At 44.2% G+C, this 18,778-nt stretch overlaps 1 protein-coding gene across 1 annotated transcript in view; it reads left to right on the top strand.

The window, feature by feature from the left end:
- Window positions 1–18,778, top strand: part of THSD7B (thrombospondin type 1 domain containing 7B) — a 714,750-nt gene that overhangs the window by 427,918 nt on the left and 268,054 nt on the right.

The raw sequence follows: 18,778 nt of genomic DNA, 5'->3' as shown, positions 1-18,778 counted from the left end.
ATCCTTCCACAGCTGTGGTCGTCTTTCCTCTATACAGCTCTCCTCTTCTTCATCCCTCCCTTGCCCTCTTCTCCCTTTCCTCTGCTCTCCTTTTATCCCCTCACTTTTCCTCCACTTCTCTCCTCTTACCTCTCCTCTCTGCTCCCCTCCTCTTTCATCTCCAACTTTCTTTTCTCCCTTCTCCAACTGTCTCCCTTTTTCCCTCCCTTCCTTATCCCCCCCTTCCCTTCCTCTGCTCTTCTTATCTCTCCTCCATTCATCTACTCTCCTTTTCCCTCTCCTCCACTCTCTTACCTCCCTTTCCTCCCCTCTTTCCTCCACACTTTTCTAACTCTATCCTCTCTTTCTTCCCTTCTTTGCCCCCTCCTCCCACTCCTCTGCGCTGCTCTCCACTCCCCTCCTCTCGTCTTTCATCTCCATTCTTCTCTTCTCCCTTTTCCAACACTCTTCCCTCTTTTCTTTTCCCCCCTTGCTTTCCTCTGATCTTCTTACCTCTTCTCCGTTCATCTACTCTCCTTTTCCCTCTCCTCCCCTCTTTACTCTCCACCTCTCTGACTCTAGCCTCTCTTTCCTCCCTACCTTGCCCTCTACTCTCCTTTTACCCCCTCACCTTTCCTCCACGTCTCTCCTCTTACCTCTCCTCTCTGCCCCCCTCCTCTTTCAACTCCAACTTTCTTTTCTCCCTTCTCCAACTCTCTCCCTTTTTCTCTCCCTTCCTTAGCCCCCCTTCCCTTCCTCTACTCTTCTTACCTCTCCTCCATTCATCTACTCTGCTTTTCCCTCTCCTCCTCTCTCTTACCTCCTTCTCCTCCCCTCTTTCTAACTCTCTCCTCTCTTTCATCCCTTATTTGCCGCATCCTCCCTCTCCTCTGCGCTCCTCTCCGCTCCCCCCGATCTCCTCTTTTATCTCCATTCCTCTCTTCTCCCTTCTCCAATAGTGTTGCTCACGAATATTCGTATTGCGAATATTCGGCTCGAATATGGCATATTCGAGTATTCGCGATATATTTCGAATTTCGCGGTGAATATTCGCAATTCCGAATATTCGCATTTTTTCAATTTGATTTTTAAAACAGGTCACATCCTATTGACGTCTAAAAGCATTGCTGGTATGATTAGAGACCCTGGGCCGAGTAGCTAAGCTGAGGCGATCCTTTTATGTTGCCAAATTGAAAAAAAAAAAATGTGATTTTTCGCTATTGCGAATGCGAAAATGATTGCGAATTTTCGATAACTGTGGTAGGAGAACTCTGATTGTCTCTGATGCAAAAGGGGGGGGCTTTGCGCATACCTTAAAAAAAGGGGAGAATACAGCAGCAACTCAAAAATGTTATACAACATAATTTAATACAAGACAGAAAATGGAGTCGCTCTACAAGAATAAAAAATATGTCTAGTGACAAGACATGTGGGCAAATTATAAAATAAGCAAGCGCAAATAACTTGTGAAATACACAGTGAAACAAATATATAAAGAAATATAGTCCCAATAATAGAAAAATAATCTTTCATAAAAATGTCTTTGATATGTGAAGTGAAAAAAAGTCCAAAGCATGCAGCATGAACGTGTTCAATCTTCAAGGTGTTTGATTGACAAACGGCTGTGACAGATGGATAGAGTAAAGAATCACCACCAATGCAAAACACTTTTTATTTTCTATTGTAAAATATCAAGAATATTCTGAGCCAATCAGAGTGCTCCTTCCGCATTTGCCGAATATTCGCAATTATTTTGTATTGTAAAATATCAAGAATATTCTGAGCCAATCAGAGTGCTCCTTCCGCATTTGCCGAATATTCGCAATTATTTTGTATTGTAAAATATCACGAATATTCTGAGCCAATCAGAGTGCTCCTACAGCATTTGTCGAAATTGCGCAGTAAATATCGCATTCGCATGTTGCGATATTTCGATAAAATATCACAAATATTCTGAGCCAATCAGAGCGCTCCTCCAGCATTTCTCGAAATTGCGCAATAAATATCGCATTCGCATGTTGCGATATTTCGATAAAATATCACGAATATTCTGAGCCAATCAGAGTGCTCCTACCGCAGTTATCAAAAAATCGCAATTATTTTCGCATTCGCAATAGCGAAAAATCGCAATCATTTAATTTCGATAAAATATCACGAATATTCGAATTTAGCGAATATATCTCGAATATTCGAATATATATTCGAGATATATCGCGAAATCGAATATGGCGTATTCTGCTCAACACTATTCTCCAACACTCTTCCCCTTTCCTTTCCTCTGCTCCCCCGATCTCCTCTTTCATCTCCAACTTTCTCTTCTCCCTTCAACTCTCTCCCATCTTTCCTCCCTTCCTTATCCCCCCCTTCCCTTTCTCTGCTCTTCTTATCTCTCCTCCATTCATCTACTCTCCTTTTCCCTCTCCTCCACTCTCTTACCTCCCTTTCCTCCCCTCTTTCCTCCACACCTTTCTAACTCTCTCCTCTTTCTTCCCTTTTTCCCCCTCCTCCCTCTCCTCTGCGCTCCTCTCCACTCCCCTCCTCTCGTCTTTCATCTCCATTCCTCTCTTCTCCAACACTCTTCCCTCTTTTCTCTTTTCTTTGCCCCCCCTTCCTTTCCTCTGCTTTTCTTACCTCTTCTCCGTTCATCTACTCTCCTTTTCCCTCTCCTCCCCTCTTTACTCTCCACCTCTCTGACTCTCGCCTCTCTTTCCTCCCTACCTTGCCCTCTACTCCCTTTCCTCTGCTCTCCTTTTATCCCCTCACCTTTCCTCCATGTCTCTCCTCCTACCTCTCCTCTCTGCTCCCCTCCTCTTTCATCTCCAACTTTCTTTTCTCCCTTCTCCAACTGTCTCCCTTTTTCCCTCCCTTCCTTATTCCCCCTTCCCTTCCTCTGCTCTTCTTACCTCTCCTCCATTCATCTACTCTCCTTTTCCCTCTCCTCCACTCTCTTACCTCCTTCTCCTCCCCTCTTTCCTCCCCACCTTTCTAACTCTCTCCACTCTTTCATCCCTTATTTGCCGCATCCTCCCTCTCCTCTGCGCTCCTCTCCGCTCCCCCCGATCTCCTCTTTTATCTCCATTCCTCTCTTCTCCCTTCTCCAACACTCTCCCCTCTTTTCTTTGTCCCCCTTTCCTTTCCTCTGCTCTTCTTACCTCTCCTCCATTCATCTACTCTCCTTTTCTCTTTCCTCTGTTCTTTACTCTCCACCTCTCTAACTCTCGCCTCTCTTTCCTCCCTACCTGGCCCTCTGCTCCCTTTTCTCTGCTCTCTTCTTACCTCCTCTGCTTTTTTTCCCTTCTCCTTTTTCCTCACCTCCACTCTCTTTTCTTACCGCCCTCTTTTCTCCTCCCCTACTCCCTTTCATCTCCAACCCTATCTCCTCTTTTCCCCTCTCCAACTCTCTCTCCTCTTTTCTCCCTTCCTTGCCCTCTCTTCCTTTGCCTCTACTGTTTTCTTACCTCTCTCACTTTTTTCACTCATATTTTCCTTCTCTTCCACTTTCTCCTCTTACCTCCCTCTCCTCCCTTCTCTGATATCCAACCTCTCCCCTTTCCTGTTCACTCCTTTCCTAATTTCTTGTCTATTCCTCTCTCTCTCTCTCCCATGTTTGCCCTATTACCTCTATCTTATTAGCTACCTGCCCTCCCACCCTAGCCTTTACCTCTTACCTCCCTCTCCTCCCTTCTCACATCTCCAACACCCCCCCCCCCCCCCCTTCACTCCTTTCCTCATTTCTTATCTCTTCCTTTCTTTCCCCCTCCTTGCCTTATCACCTCTATCTTATTTGTTCCCTTTCTTCCCATCCTACCCCTTACCTCTTACCTCCCTCTCCTCCCTTCTCTCATCTCCAATCTTCTCCCCTCCTCTTTTTACCTCCCCTTTCCTGTTCACTCCTTTCCTTGTTTCTTGTCTCTTCCTCTCTCTCTCTCTCTCTCTCTCTCTCTCTCTCTCTCTCTCTCTCTCTCTCTCCCCCTCTTTGCCTTATCAACGCTATCTTATTTCTTCCCTCCCCTCCCATCCTACCCCATCATCTCTCCTTCACTTCCTGCTGTCCAAAGTGCCCTATAAACTACAACCTCCGCACCCATCCAGACAGGAAAGTCCCAGTGTGGACAAAGCATGAAAAACTGGCAAAGGCCCCAACCTTCCAAAATGTATTGAAAACAAAATAAGTATATTTTGGAGTTAGACTTGAAATAGAGAATTTCTTGGCTGAAGTGTACTTTTAACTTATAGAATATGACTACAGGGATAATTATTCACTAGATCCTTGGAGATGTCACAATGTGCAGTACATGACTCATTTCCATGTGTTATATTTTGGCTTGCCTCATCCCTAAACTGTCATAAAAAGGTAATTGGATGACCAAAATGATATTCTTATAGCTAATAAAATGTATCCAAATATAGAAAGGCAAGGGTTTTTCTTCTCGAGTCCTCAATATGTCCAACAGCTCATGACAAAGCTGCTTGTTTGAGGCAATGTCTGGTGTGCTGGCAGGTAAGCCAGAGGTTCTTTCCTTATACAGTTGTCTAAATGCAGTAACTGTCTTCTGTTTGCACCTTGTGTACATTTTAGGGATGGTTTGGGCCATATATTCATTTTATATCTCAAGTACAAAGGATACTTTTGTAAATTTTACCCTATGGATACCCTAACATGGGTGTGATTTATGTCAGAGATCTTCATATACACTTCATATACACTAGGGGCCAGATTCAGGTACAATTGCGCCCGTGTAACGTAAGCCGTTTACGTTACACCGCCGCAAGTTTTCAGTTTTAGTGCCCGATCCACAAAGCACTTACCTGAAAAATTGCGGCGGTGTATCGTAAATACGTCCGGCGCAAGGCGATCCAAATCAAATGGACGGGTACAATTTAAATTAGGCGCGCTCCCGCGCCGGACCTACTGCGCATGCTCCGTTTCGAAATTCCCGCCGTGCTTTGCGCGAACTGACGTAATTTTTGTGATCGGCGACGTGTGTAGCGTACTTCCGTATTCCCGGACGTGTTACGCAAACGACGTGAAATTTTAAATTTCGACGCGGGAACGACGGCCATACTTTAGACAGCAATACGTTTGCTGTCTAAAGTTAAGGCACCCAAGGCACGTTTTTTCGCGTTCGCTACGTCGCCGCTAGTTTCCCGTCGCAAAGTTAGTCGTCGTCTTAGCTGCCCTAACTTTACACAGCCCACGTATGTGCTGTATAAAGTATGGCCGTCGTTCCCGCGTCGAAATTCTTGTGTAAGACGTCCGGGAATACGAAAGTACGCTACGCACGTCGCCGTTTGAAAAAATTACGTCAGTTCGTGCTAAGCACGGCGGGAATTTCAAAACGAAGCATGCGCAGTAGGTCCGGCGCGGGAGCGCGCCTAATTTAAATGGCACACGCCCCTTTGAATTACGCGGGCTTACGCCGGAGGCCGCCGGTGTAAGTTTTCATGCAAGTGCTTGGTGAATCAGGCACTTGCGATGAAAACTTGCGGCGGTGTAACGTATCTACGATACGTTACGCCGCCGCAGTTCTATGTTCTATATGGTCAATCATTTGTAGACACCTATCACACTTACCTATATGGCCACAAGTATGTGAACACCACTCTAAATGGTTGGGTTCAGGTGTTCCCTATGGATGGTCCTGCTAATGCTAGAACAGGGATCGGCACGGACCAAAGACTTTTTGAATGTTTTACAGTATATTTGTATTTATACTTTGGATTGCTGCGGCTGTTCTGCTCTTTGTTTTTACATGAGGATGAGTCTCTGTTGTGCGCACTTTAGACTCACTCACGTCCAATGCATCAACATGATCTTTTTTCATTAGGGAGCAGCTGGCAGTGCTTTCCTTACTTGCTTTATATTTGTTATACCACCAGCTCATGATGTATAAGTGCCTGTTGCTACTCTAGATTTCCTCCTCCATGACTGATTACCCGTGGGCAGGGTAAAATGCGTTGAGGGTGTGGTCTAGAAGGAGTTGGGTTGAAGCCAAGTTTTACCGACATTCACAAAGCACTTGCCCGACGAGGAAGCTGTGTTTACACACGGCTCTCCCCGTTCTTCAGCTCCGGGGACCGATCGCCGCACTCACAGAGCTTCGGACCGGGTCGCAGGAGCACGCTGCGGGCGCGCGCCAGCGACCCACGGCTGGGTACTAGTACAGGACGTACCTGTACGTACATGTACCCAGCCGTGCCATTCTGCTGACGTACATATGCAGGAGGTGTGGTTAATATCCTCTTCTTCAGAGACAATAAATTCAGTTCCTCTAATCTTTCCTCATAGCTGAGCTCCTCCATGCCTCATAGGTGTTACTAATGATTTATACAGGGGCAAAATTCTCTCTCTCTCTCTCTCTCTCTCTCTCTCTCTCTCTCTCTCTCTCTCTCTCTCTCTCTCTCTCTCTCTCTCTCTCTCTCTCTCTCTCTCTCTCTCTCAATACAAGAAAGGACTTTTCTCACTTTGGAATCCGCAGCTTGGCATTGCATGCCATTATTGAGCTTATGATCTACCAAAACCCCCAGATCCTTCTCTGCTACGGATTCCCCCAGTTGTACTTCCCCTAGTATGTATGATGCATGCATATTCTTAGCCCCCAAGTGCATAACTTTACATTTATCAACATTAAACCTCATCTGCCACATAGTCGCCCAATTAGACAGAGCATTGAGATCAGCTTGTAAATTGGAGACATCCTGTAAGGACGTTATTCCACTGCATAGCTTGGTGTCATCTGCAAAGACAGAAATGTTACTTTTGATCCCAGACCCTATATAATTTAAAAATATAATAAAAAGTAAGGGGTCCCAACACTGAACCTTGGGGTACACCACTGATAACCTTAGACCATTCAGAGTAAGAATCATTAACCACTACTCTCTGAATTCTGTCTTTTAGTCAGTTTTTCTATCCATGTTGAAACTGGATACATCACTTATGAAGCTTGGTTCCCTTGGCCTGTAAACCCAATTCACTCCTTTTACTAGTTCACTTCTTCTCGAACCATCTGCGAAATTGATCTTCCATTATTCTTTCATCTCTATTTACAGATCTAAATTATTTAACAAGCCTTTTTACTGATTGTTTCTATTTCTATTTGACCTTTAAATATTAAATGCATTAAAAATGCAAAAACTGAAGATAAAATAAAAAATTAAAGCACAATTAGAAAAATGTGTATTTAACAGAAACTGCGACATCACACATTGTTGTAAGCCAGACATTCATTTTCACAGTTGTGTCGTTGGCTCTTCATAAAATATGCACAAAAGTATGTTTCAGCCTGTTTGGAGACTTTTCTGTGCTGGCTGTTCAATCAGGCATAGATCATTGAATTCTCGCTCAAGCGACACCTGGGAGACACAATGACTACTGACATGTCCTCTGCATTAACACTCGCCTCCCAGAACTGAGTCCAAACAACATTAAACTGCAGCATTTATAACATTAAGAAGTGGAAAAACAGAGCTGGCTTGGACACCATCTGACGCTTAAAGCGATGAGAAAGTGAAATTACTGCCACGTTACTTTCACAGTTGTTCGTTCAATAAAACAATCATCAATGTGTTAAAAAATTTCTGTATAGTTCGCACTTACAGATTTCCCCCAGCTACAAACCTCAGAGGTGAGAGGGCAAAATCAAGTCAAAGCACAATACAGAACAATGCCAAACTCAAAGTTTAAGCCATGTCATACATGGGTCAAATTTCAATTTTGAAAATCTTATCTAAGAATTTTAGTTCGTATTTCGCACTATTAGTGGACTGCAACAACAGCCGATTTCCGTGCAGCCATCGAATTTGAGTAATTTGGAAATTTTTTGAAAAACAAACGATTTTTTAATCTAATGATGGGAGAATTGTGTGAGAAATGTAATCGAAAAAGAAATGCGCATGTGCAAGAAAAGAAAATTCCCGGAAAGAAAAGAAGATTCCCGGCCACGAAAATTCTTTCTGTAGCAACATGAGGCGAATTGAAGGCTTGGTTGGTCAAATTTTGAAATCAATGGTGGCACCAACGGATCACAAAACACACAAATTTTCTGATTTTCAAAAGAAAATTCTTTCGAAATTCAACTAATATATAGGGTTGGACCATACATTTAAAAAAATGGGAAGTTGAAAACCAGAAAGTGGGATGTACATACCAGATTATCTATTAGTTTGGGGGTAAGTAACTGAGGCCTACATATTCATATGTCAGTAAGTTTGTTGTAGTGCTCAGTAAGGGTAAAAAGATACCATAATCTCCACACATCTTATGGAAGTAGGCTCTTTCTTCATTGCTATAGATTCTTCCATATCGTAGATAGCGTTAACTTTTATTAACCAATCTTTAATGGTTGGGACTTGTTTTGATCTCCAGTGTAGTGGGATTAACGCCTTCAAAAAGCGTCTGGCAAGTGAGTTTTTGTATTTCCAATGAGAGAAAAAATTTACATACAAAAGACAACAAGCAGAATCAAGTTTGAGCTTAGTATTAATAATATGTAGTATGCATTTTGTGATTAGACCACCACACATGTAGAAATGTACCTCTACCTGATTGGCATCTCCAACAAGTATCTGATGTAGAAAGAGACCAGTTTTTAACTTTGATTGGAGTATTGAACCCTTGCATACAAATTTTAAAGCGGTTCTAAACCCTTTACAACCACTTTATGCTACAGGTAAGCCTATATTAAGGCTTACCTGTAGCTACCCGGGATATCTCCTAAACCTGCATGGTTTAGGACAGGGGTGCCCAAACTTTTGAAGAGCAAGGGCCACTTAAGCGACTTGGTAACCGGTCGCAGGCTACAATGAGGAGCAGGTGGATGACAGCTCACTCGGCTCTATAGAGCCCACTCTACTCTCAGCACACCAAACTCGCAGGTAATAGAAGTCTATGGCTCAGTGCATGTAACCCACAGGATCAGTTTGAAAGCAGCCCAGTAACCACTGCATAACAGATATGCCCATATATACACTGTGATATTAGTAATAAACTTACCTTTAATAACAGTGTTCTATTTTATTCCATCCCAGAGCAGGAGGTCGAGGGCCACATCAGAGGGCTCCGCGGGCCACATGTGGCCCCCGGGCCACTGGTTGGGCACCCCTGGTTTAGGAGATACCCCCTGTCCCTTGCATGTGCCATGTCATCGGCACGTGCTCACTGGGGAAAACGGAAGCAATGGCACGTATGCTATGCATACTAGCTCATTATGCCTTTGTCTTGCAGGGTTTATTTTTTATTTTTATTAGGGTTTACAACCACTTTAAAAGACGTTTCTTGAATTTAGGTGCTTAAAGCAGAGCGCCACCCAAAAAGGGAAGTTCCACTTGTTTGCTTCCACCCCCACTCCAGTGCCAAATTTAGCAACTTTTGGGGGAACGGGTACCTGTTTTTGACAGGAACCTGTTCCCACTTCAGGGAGACTTCAGCGTGGCAAGATCCCTCAGAAGTTTAGCCCCATCCTGCTTCCCCTATCGCTGGGTCATTCAGAAAGTGAAGCGCGCTTCGTACATGTGCAGTAGGGAACCCGGCTGTGAAGCCACAAGGCTTCACTTCCAGGTTCTTCTTACAATGAATGGCGGTGGCAGCACCTAAAAGCCGAGTGGACAATTGGCTGGGGTGTCAACATCGTGGGGTGCCGACATTCATGAGCGGAACTCCTCTTTAAGGAGCACTTTGTGGGTAAAAAATGCATGCTTTCAGCCACTGTTCACCTGCAATTTGAATTTTAAGCTCCTTCTCCCAGATTTACTTGTGTTTGTCCGGTGAATCAGTACTTGGTTGTGAGAGCCAATTAAATGCTATTGAAGTGACTTTGCATACAGGACTTTGTTTATAGCAGATGTGTTCAAACTTTGTGAAAGGTCTAGCCATTAAAGACTTTTGCTTTGGAATTGGACTTTGTGTCAATTTATGCAAGATTTCAACTCTCTGATACAGTTTACAAAATTCTATAATAGTTGCTCTTGTAAGATATAGGCACAAATTCAGGCTTTCTAACTGCTGTTGCCCCTCGTTTCATCTTTACTAGTCAGCATTGAAGGATTTTTTTTACATGTGTGCACTGGTATTGGGGTACCCCAGGAACTTATGCAGTAGAATTTAGAGCCTGGGTAGGGTAGCCTTGGCCACCCAATCTCCTGTTAAAGGACTAGATATCCAAGTTAGCAGTACTAAGCCACACCATTTCAGAGAGCAGTCAGTAAATTGGTATGAATCAGAACCATCCAGGCATAGAAAAGGTCCAAATGGTAAAATTGGAAGGAATAGGGGGTGTAGCAAGTTTTTTTTTTTTTTTTAAAGCATTTAGGACCCGAGTACATAAAGGGAAAGCTGTTGCAAGTGCATGGACGTAAGAAGGGAAACTGTAATGTGAGAGCATAAGTAACTGAAGAGCAACAAGCCCTACAGAGAATTAAGAATCTGGGACCACCAAGTTTGTGGAGTTAAGGCCACCTTACTAAGGCTCAAAACTCTGCAGAGGAAACCAGTGCAGAGGAAGCAGTAGGCAAACTGTCAGAAGGATGAGCCAGTGAAATCATTAATCGTGAATTGTGTATTGCATTGCACTCACGTGATCATTTTTGCAGAATCCCCTGATTTTCACCAAAATTTGGGGAAAACGAACACGCTTAATTCATTCACTCTCACCATTGGGGAGATGTACCTTCATACCTGTTACCAGGACAGAAAATAAAAATAATTTTACCAAAGGCCTACACCCTCTGGACATTGTTAACACTTTATTCAAGACAAAAAAACAATTCTAATATTTCACTAAGAAGTAACATTTTTGTGCTAACTTTTCAGGGAATAGATGATTTCTCAGAGACCCATTCTATATGTAGCGTTCACCCCCACAGGAGCCGCTGGTTAGATTGGGTTGGCATGTTATGTTACCTCTGTGAAGTTTCTAGGGATGATGATGATGATGAGAGCAATGACGGAATGTCCAAACAGCAGGGTGTCGTTTTCTGTGCTTTTATTCTTGCCCAACAAACAATCAACTTGAGGTAGATAGAGAAAGATTTGTGAAAGGAGAACTTGCAGATTCAGGCCTATGGATGAGGGAAACAATCCTGCTTCCAATGGCACTTTAACCCCTCGTCACCACTCCAGCCGGAATGGGTATAGTGTACCTGGACAGGCCTCTCACACCGACCTGGCAGCCAGGGTATCACTCGGAACCTTGAGAAGGAACAAGTCTCTGCCACAGACTTGGCTGAAATGAGGATAAAAATGGAACCTCTGCCACAGGCCCTTTTCTCTAGAATGTAGATAATGAGCGAATCCTTCTCGGTAATGTAATTTAGCCTGAATCTCCCTCAGGTAGTCTCTCAAATGGTCACCGACCGACAGGTTGCCATCAAGCAAACTGTCAGTGTCCAGTCACCTTGATCCCCGATGGATTGTCTAGGCCCTGTTGGATCGCCTGCCTCCGGGCTCACCTCAGACTGACTCCCCATCGAACAGCACAACTCGCTTGGGATCTTCTTCAGAACTTCGGGGACCCAATGGATAACTTGGGCCCCACCACAGCTTCAGTTGCTCCGGGCCATCGTGGTCCCGGAACCAAGGACACCGCGTTGCACGTACGCCCCGGCCTGGTAGGCCATATCGCCGGGGCCCGTGATGTGCGCACACCCTAAAAGTGGGTGCCGCACCCGGAACAAGAACACCACCAACCTCGCGTTCGCTCTAGAATTACCCTCCCTCAGCATGCCCCGCAAGGGAGAAACTCCTCTGATTGGCTGCTGGCAAGAGGCGCCTCAGACTGAACCCCACTGCTGCCACCTGTCGCCCAGAGATGGAAAGGCATCTCTGAAAGACATAATGAACTGGCAGTACAGCCCAGCTAAAGCAGAGGCCCAATTTACACAAATTAGCTGGATGAGAGTAAACTAACTCTCTCATCCCCCTTTAAATTTAAGATAGCACCTGGACTGAAAGTACACAGGCGCTACATATAGCACCAAGTTACATTGTTTTTTCTTTTGTCAAAACTAACAAAATTATATTTTTATTAAATACAAATTAAAATAAATTGCTAATTTTTCATCAAACTGAAATATCCCAAAATGGAAAGTGACAACAAAATTAACTAATTCATCAAATCACCAAAGCGCAAAGCAGCTGACACAGAATGAGATAAATTCTCACACAGACATCAAACGCATTCTAGCTTGATACACTTCATCTTCAGAGATGAATAGAGGTAGGAGGCCATAACCATGGCAAATAAAATCTATGTTCAGTAATCTCTGAGCTCTGCCAAGAGTAAAACTATTCTATTGTAGTGAGTTTCCTTAAAATTGAACTGCTGTAGATCAGTACATCACTGCTTCCTGTCCACGGGTAACTTTAAACCTTAAAGAAAAAATAAGTCTAAGGCTCCTTTCACAAATACGGACCGTTCATTTTATCAGTTCAGTCACGTAAAAATGGATAAAGTATTTATCCGTTTTTCACAAAAAAAAAACTGAACTTCAAACACTGGTGCTGGAAATAACATCCCTTCTGAGGGGGTCTGCTTAAGGACTTGTGGTGCCCTGTTGAGCTTGGAACACATGGCGCCGCCCTGACAGCTTGTGCGGTTGGTTCCGGATCCGCCTCCGCACATGCACGGTAATCCCCTGAGTCGTGCCATGTCTGGGGAGCGCCCCCCGCTATATTTAGGTCCCCAAGCTGGCTGCACCCACAGCGCTTTCCCTTGAAGGATACCATTGGGACATCAATAGAAACAACTTCTATTTACCAACAGGTAATTACAGTGGAACCTTGTATTACGGGCATAATCCGTTCCAGGAGAATGCTCGTAATCCAAAGCACTTGCATATCAACTAGAGTTTCCCAATAGAAGTCAATGGAAACGAAAATAATTTGTTTCATTGACTTCACTACTGCATGCGGCCAGAGGTGGGGAGAGCCTCGGAAACACTCAGAAAGGCCCGGGGACACCGGAAACCTCGGAAAGGCTCAAGAAAGAAGTATTTTGCAGTTTATCCAAGCATTTCCGAATGGCTCTGCTCGGCTCCTCTCCGGCAGCCCCCACCTCAGGCAAAACGCGGTACTGCACACCTCTGTGGCTTGAATCCTGCTCGTTTTGCGGGACAACACTCTCAAACCGAGTCAGGATTAAAAAAAAAAATACAGTGCTTGTATTGCAAAACGCTCGTTAACCACGTTACTTGCAATCCAAGGTTTCACTGTACCATTTCCATCTTGGATGTAGGGCCCCATGGTCCACATATGTAGTATATTGATTGTGTGATTTATGAAACGTACCAACGCTCATGATGAAGAACCCCATTAATGTCAATGGCCCTGTTCACACCTGGGCTTTCCGTCGTTTGAAAAAGCACAACAGAATCGTACGTTTTTGGTCCTTAAGGGCTCATTGAGAGGGGGGATCAGTCCCATCCTCTGTACAGAGCCGCTGGTGGATTTAATTCAGCGTTGGCACTTTGAAATAAATAAGTTGGTTTTGTGTTGCAGTTTGGGAACTCGGGCTCAAAAAGGTTCTCCATCACTGCTTTAACCCATTAACTAGCGTAAAATAGATGTTTCCCAACCTTAAGGCTCCATGCACACTTAAGCTGATAAACTGCAGTTTATTGGCGTTTTGGCTTTTTTTTTTTTAAAGCCCATAAACTGAACTCTATGTTAGCCTATGTGCCCATGCACACCTGGGCGTTTTTTAGTGTTAATGAGCTTTGGAGTTTATTGGCTTTTTTCTGAACGCCCAAAATTTGCGTTCAAAGTGCCGTTTTTTGGCGGGAAAAAAACGCTCAAAAACGCTGAAAAACTCTCAAAAAAGTGTAAAAATGCTCAAAAACGCTTAAAACCGACAGAAAAAAAAGCCAGTGCCAGCGTTTTTTAATTAATTGAAAAAAAAAATGTAAAAAAATGAAAAATAAATAAAAGCTACACTGAAAAACGCTGATTAAAGCTATTGCAAAACCGCTAAAAAACGTTGAAAGGCTCCCTGCAAAGCTACTGGCGTTTTTTTATAGCTTTTATCAGCTTCAGTGTGCATGGAGCCTAAAGGATAAGTTCACCTTTGTTCACGTCCCCCCCCCCCTAAGTTCCAGCCCCCCTATATACCAATATAGCACTAATGTACTTATTTTGCAAAAATATCAAAACTTTCCAATAAATATAGACACTTACTTCACTTGCCCTCATCCATGTTTCCAAACATATCCTATTAGTAATGTCTTACTTCCTGGACAGACTTTAGGTTATGACACAGGAAGGAGTTGACCAGCTGATTGACAATCTGATTGTACAATCTCCTTTAGATTTACCAAATGTATATAATAGGAAGTAAACATCTATCTAACCACTCTGTACAATGGCAGCTCGTGTTTTTTTTTTGGGGGGGCGCCGCAATCAACCAACCCCCCCGATAGCAGACTCATCCAGTGACAGCCCCCCCCCCCCGCGGCCAGCGGCATGGATGCACACAGCCACCCCCCACCTGGTCAGTGGAACGGTCTGATCCAGGAGGACCCTAATGTCCTCCTACCCATGGCTATTGGCAATCACTTATCCAGCACCCCCTCTGCCCGCTGTCTGCCCGGCACCCCATCTTAATGGCAGATCAGGCAGCAGGTGAATGGCGGCAAGATGTGTCCCGGGAGTGGCTCTGTCTCCTCCTTACAAGGCTTCCAATAGGATCGCCTATCCTGTCAGCCAGTCGGGTAGCTGGGAAGAAGATTAGTGTTGCAACAGCAAATATTCATTTGCTGTTGCAACACACCTGGGTGGGCTCGGGACGCAGTGCTCACGACCAGGTTGTCCATGTTAGGCCTTGTACTCACGACCGGATCTGTGCGCTGGAAACTGTCTGCCCGACAGTTTCCGGCGTACAAGGCTGATTTGTGTTTTGTTCCGCTGGCGTGTACACACCAGCGGACCAAATTCCCGTCGTACCGGAACGCGTGCACGTAAACTACGTACGACGTCACTATAAAGGGGAAGACCAAAGTTAATGGCGCCGCCCTCTGTTCCTCTTTTGCTAGTTACGTGTTTGCTCGTGTTAGTGAAGGTTTGGTTAGAGCTGATTCGCGCTTCTCGGTCTCCAGGCTTTGACAGCGTGTATTCACGGGTTCAGTGCGTGTGCTTGCGGTAACGTAGTTGTCATTCGGCTATAGGCAAGCAGGTTGTTTCTGCTTTAGCAGTTGCATCCTGTGCGCTCGTATCTGTTTGTCGCGCGTTTGTCGCAGGTAGTGCTGGATTTGCGAGTGCTTTCTGTTTCAGTGTGTTCTTGACTGACCAGCCGGCCGGTTTGAAGCCATGATGGAGCAGCAGCGTCAATTTTCGCGAGTTGGTGCTGTTTATGGGATGGCTGCTGGATATGTTCATTTGTCCAGTACTTTGGCCAGAAACAGGGGGCGGAGGCGTTTCTGGACCAAGAATTGGTTGCGCCAGCGTGACCAGTTCTCACATATGCCTCTGCTTAGGGAACTCCAGGAGAATAATCCTAATGACTTTAGGAATTTTCTCCGCATGACGGACCCCGTATTCAACCGTCTGCTGGATCTTCTGTCCCCCTATATCACGAGGCAGGACACTGTGATGCGCCAAGCCATCACGGCCGAGCAGAGGCTTATTGCCACGTTGCGGTACCTGGCGACTGGGAGGAGCCTGCAGGACCTCAAGTTCTCGACAGGCATCTCTCCGCAGGCGCTTGGGGTCATCATACCGGACACGTGTGCTGCCATCATCAAAGTTATGCATGAGGAGTATATTAAGGTAAGTTTCCTGGCTCTAATAATGTGGCCAACTAACTTTATTTTTATTTTCCCAGATATGCTGTGTGTTTAACTAACGTTAGCTTTTCTCCCTATGCATGTTGATATCAGCTTTACATGTTTTATTCTTGGCCTACCTGCATATTTGTCCCTTACCCAATATTAACCTGTCCAGCATGCTATCCTAGGGACAAACCCACCTTGCCATTTTTTCAAACAGGACTTTTTGGGGTTTTTCCCCCCCCCCCCCCCCCCTTCAAACTTTTATTGTCCCCATCAGAGGGCTGTGGAGTCTCTTAATGAAGTGGCCCTATATATTTCATTTTCCAAATTCTCCATGCACATTTTTCTAATGCAATTTTAATACTGTGAACTGTCACAAGGATGCTTGTAGGATGTATTTGTTACAAAGTACTAAATCTCTAATTTTGTTTGTCCCCACAGCTACCCTCCACACCACAGGAATGGCAGTCTGTGGCTTCCCAATTTGCCCAGCGGTGTGATTTTCCAAACTGCGGTGGAGCAATAGATGGGAAACACGTCCGCATTGTGCCCCCACCCCGCTCGGGGTCCTACTATTATAATTACAAGGGTTATCATAGTATTGTGTTGATGGCGGTGGTGTCGGCACAGTATGAGTTTCTATATGTGGACGTGGGGAAGAATGGCCGGATGTCTGATGGGGGAGTGTTCGCACGGACTGATTTCTATGATCGTCTCCAAGCTGGTGGTCTGGCATTGCCACCAGATGAAGATAATGTGGAAGGACTTCCGTTTGTGTTCCTAGCGGACGAGGCTTTCGGGCTTGGTCCTCACCTCATGCGGCCTTTTCCCCAGAGGACCCTCACCTCAGAGAGGAGTGTGTTTAATTTTCGGTTGGCCAGGGCTCGGAGGGTAGTCGAGAATGCCTTTGGGATACTCACCAACCGGTTCCGCCTGTTCAGGACATCGATACATCTGGCGGAATATAAATTGGACACCGTTGTATTTGCCTGCTGCATTTTGCACAACTTTTTACGCAGGCACTCCCAGACGTACCTACCCGACATCGGTTCTGAGGCAAGACTACCCTCAGATCCCCTTCCCGGGCTGGACACTGGTCGCGCTGGCTTGGCCCCCCAATCAGCTCGTGAGGTACGCGACAAATATGTTGAGTACTTCATGGGTCGGGGGGCCATTGCTATGCCAGATCATATTTCTTTCTAATTCGGCCCCCAAAGAAAGGAATATTCTAAAAAATAATAAATAATTAGACCATTGGACTTTATACAGTTGTTTGTCATTAATGCTTTTTCTCTTTTTCTGTCTTCCTGGTTCTCTAACTAACTTCTTCAATTGTAATGCATAATTGATTTCTCCACTTTTAGTAACTAACCACATTTTGCACAGTATTCACTCATCTACAAACAGGGTATTGAGTCTAGAAATAAGAAGCAACTCCATTTGTAAATGTTGAGGTCAATTTTTTTTTATTTTTGCTTGTTCATGACCCCAAAAAAATTTTTTGATTTTTTTCATTACTCCCTGCTTTTGTACTTAGGAGTCTTCAAAATTTTTTAAAAAATTTTTTTTTTTTTCAGGTAATTCAACCAAAAATATTATGCAGATTATACATTTATTAACAAGTTCACTTTTTTTTTCCTCAAATATAGTTAGATTTATTGTTTACATATATATATATATATATAGATTATATTTGGTGGGGTGTTTACCGCCTTAAATTTATTTTTGGCCATATTTTTTAGGCACAAAAAACAATAATTTTGTAACCATTTTTCTTGTTTTTGGTGTGTTTTTCTAAAACAAAATTTTTGGGTGAGAATTTGGAGTCAAATCTCTACTTCACTAAATTCAGTGATTAGAGAGATTTATAATTCTATATATATATTGAAAATAATTTTTGGCGTTGTTTATTCTTTATGGTCTAAACTTTATAGTATCCCAAAATGTTCAACATGGTCAAAAAGTAACAAAATCAAATTCAAAAAATATAAAAACTCACAACAGCAGTCAGTCATGGTGTGCTTTCACACTGGAACACGCCAAAATTTGAAGATACACACATTCAGTGCAAACTCGCCAAATGTCATTGGTTCAACAGACAAATGGCCACATGTGCTATCTGACATCATGGGTGATCAATGTCTGTGTTCTGTGGGAGCAAACCCTTCCTCTCAACTACTTGAGGATGGAGGAGGGGGTTGGACCCACAAAGCACAGACATTAGATATTCTGTGATGGCAGATAGCACATGTTGGCACACTGTGTGTGTATCTTCAAATTTTGGCGTATTCATTATTCAAACTGTTAAAATGTTTGTGGGGGCGGGGGATGGGCGGGGGGTGTTTCAGTCTTTGACACGGCCCATCATGTCAATAATGTTCTTAAAATTTGCTTCGATTACCATCATTCTTTGCCGCATATTGTCCATTTCCGTGCTGCATTCCAAAAGGACATTTGTTACATTCTGTTCCATGAGAAACATCCTTTCACGCATATTGTGCATTTCAGTGCTGCACTCCATTACCTGCTGAATAATTATAGCAGCACTTGCACGTGAAAATCTTGGCACACCATCCTCCTCCCCTAAACCAACAAAAAAAAAATGGCATTTACAATATTATTTTTCAATGAGGCCTATCTACATATGTTTTTTGGAATCAAGCTAGGGTGACACTGACCTGATGGGCTTCTCCTTTCCACCTCTTCGACATCTTCTATCACTCCTCCTTCTTCCACCACCTCCCCATCATCTTCAATCACTCCTCCTTCTTCCACCACTTCCCCATCATCTTGGACTCCTCCTTCATCCATCAATCCACCTTCTTTCAATTCGCCAAATTGTTCTTCCGCCACTTGCCCTTCATCTGCTATGACTTCTAAGTCCAAAATTACTTCTTCCTCCTCTCTTCCTTCCTCCTTTCTTCCTTCCTCCTCTCCTTCCACATCCTCCTCTCCTTCCACATCCTCCTCTCCTTCCACATCCTCCTCTCCTTCCACATCCTCTTCTCCTTCCACATCCTCCTCCTCCTCCACATGTTGA

The sequence above is a fragment of the Rana temporaria genome, chromosome 6 (assembly GCF_905171775.1).
Source record: "Rana temporaria chromosome 6, aRanTem1.1, whole genome shotgun sequence".
NCBI lineage: Eukaryota > Metazoa > Chordata > Amphibia > Anura > Ranidae > Rana > Rana temporaria.
This window is presented reverse-complemented; position numbering and strand designations above follow the sequence as displayed.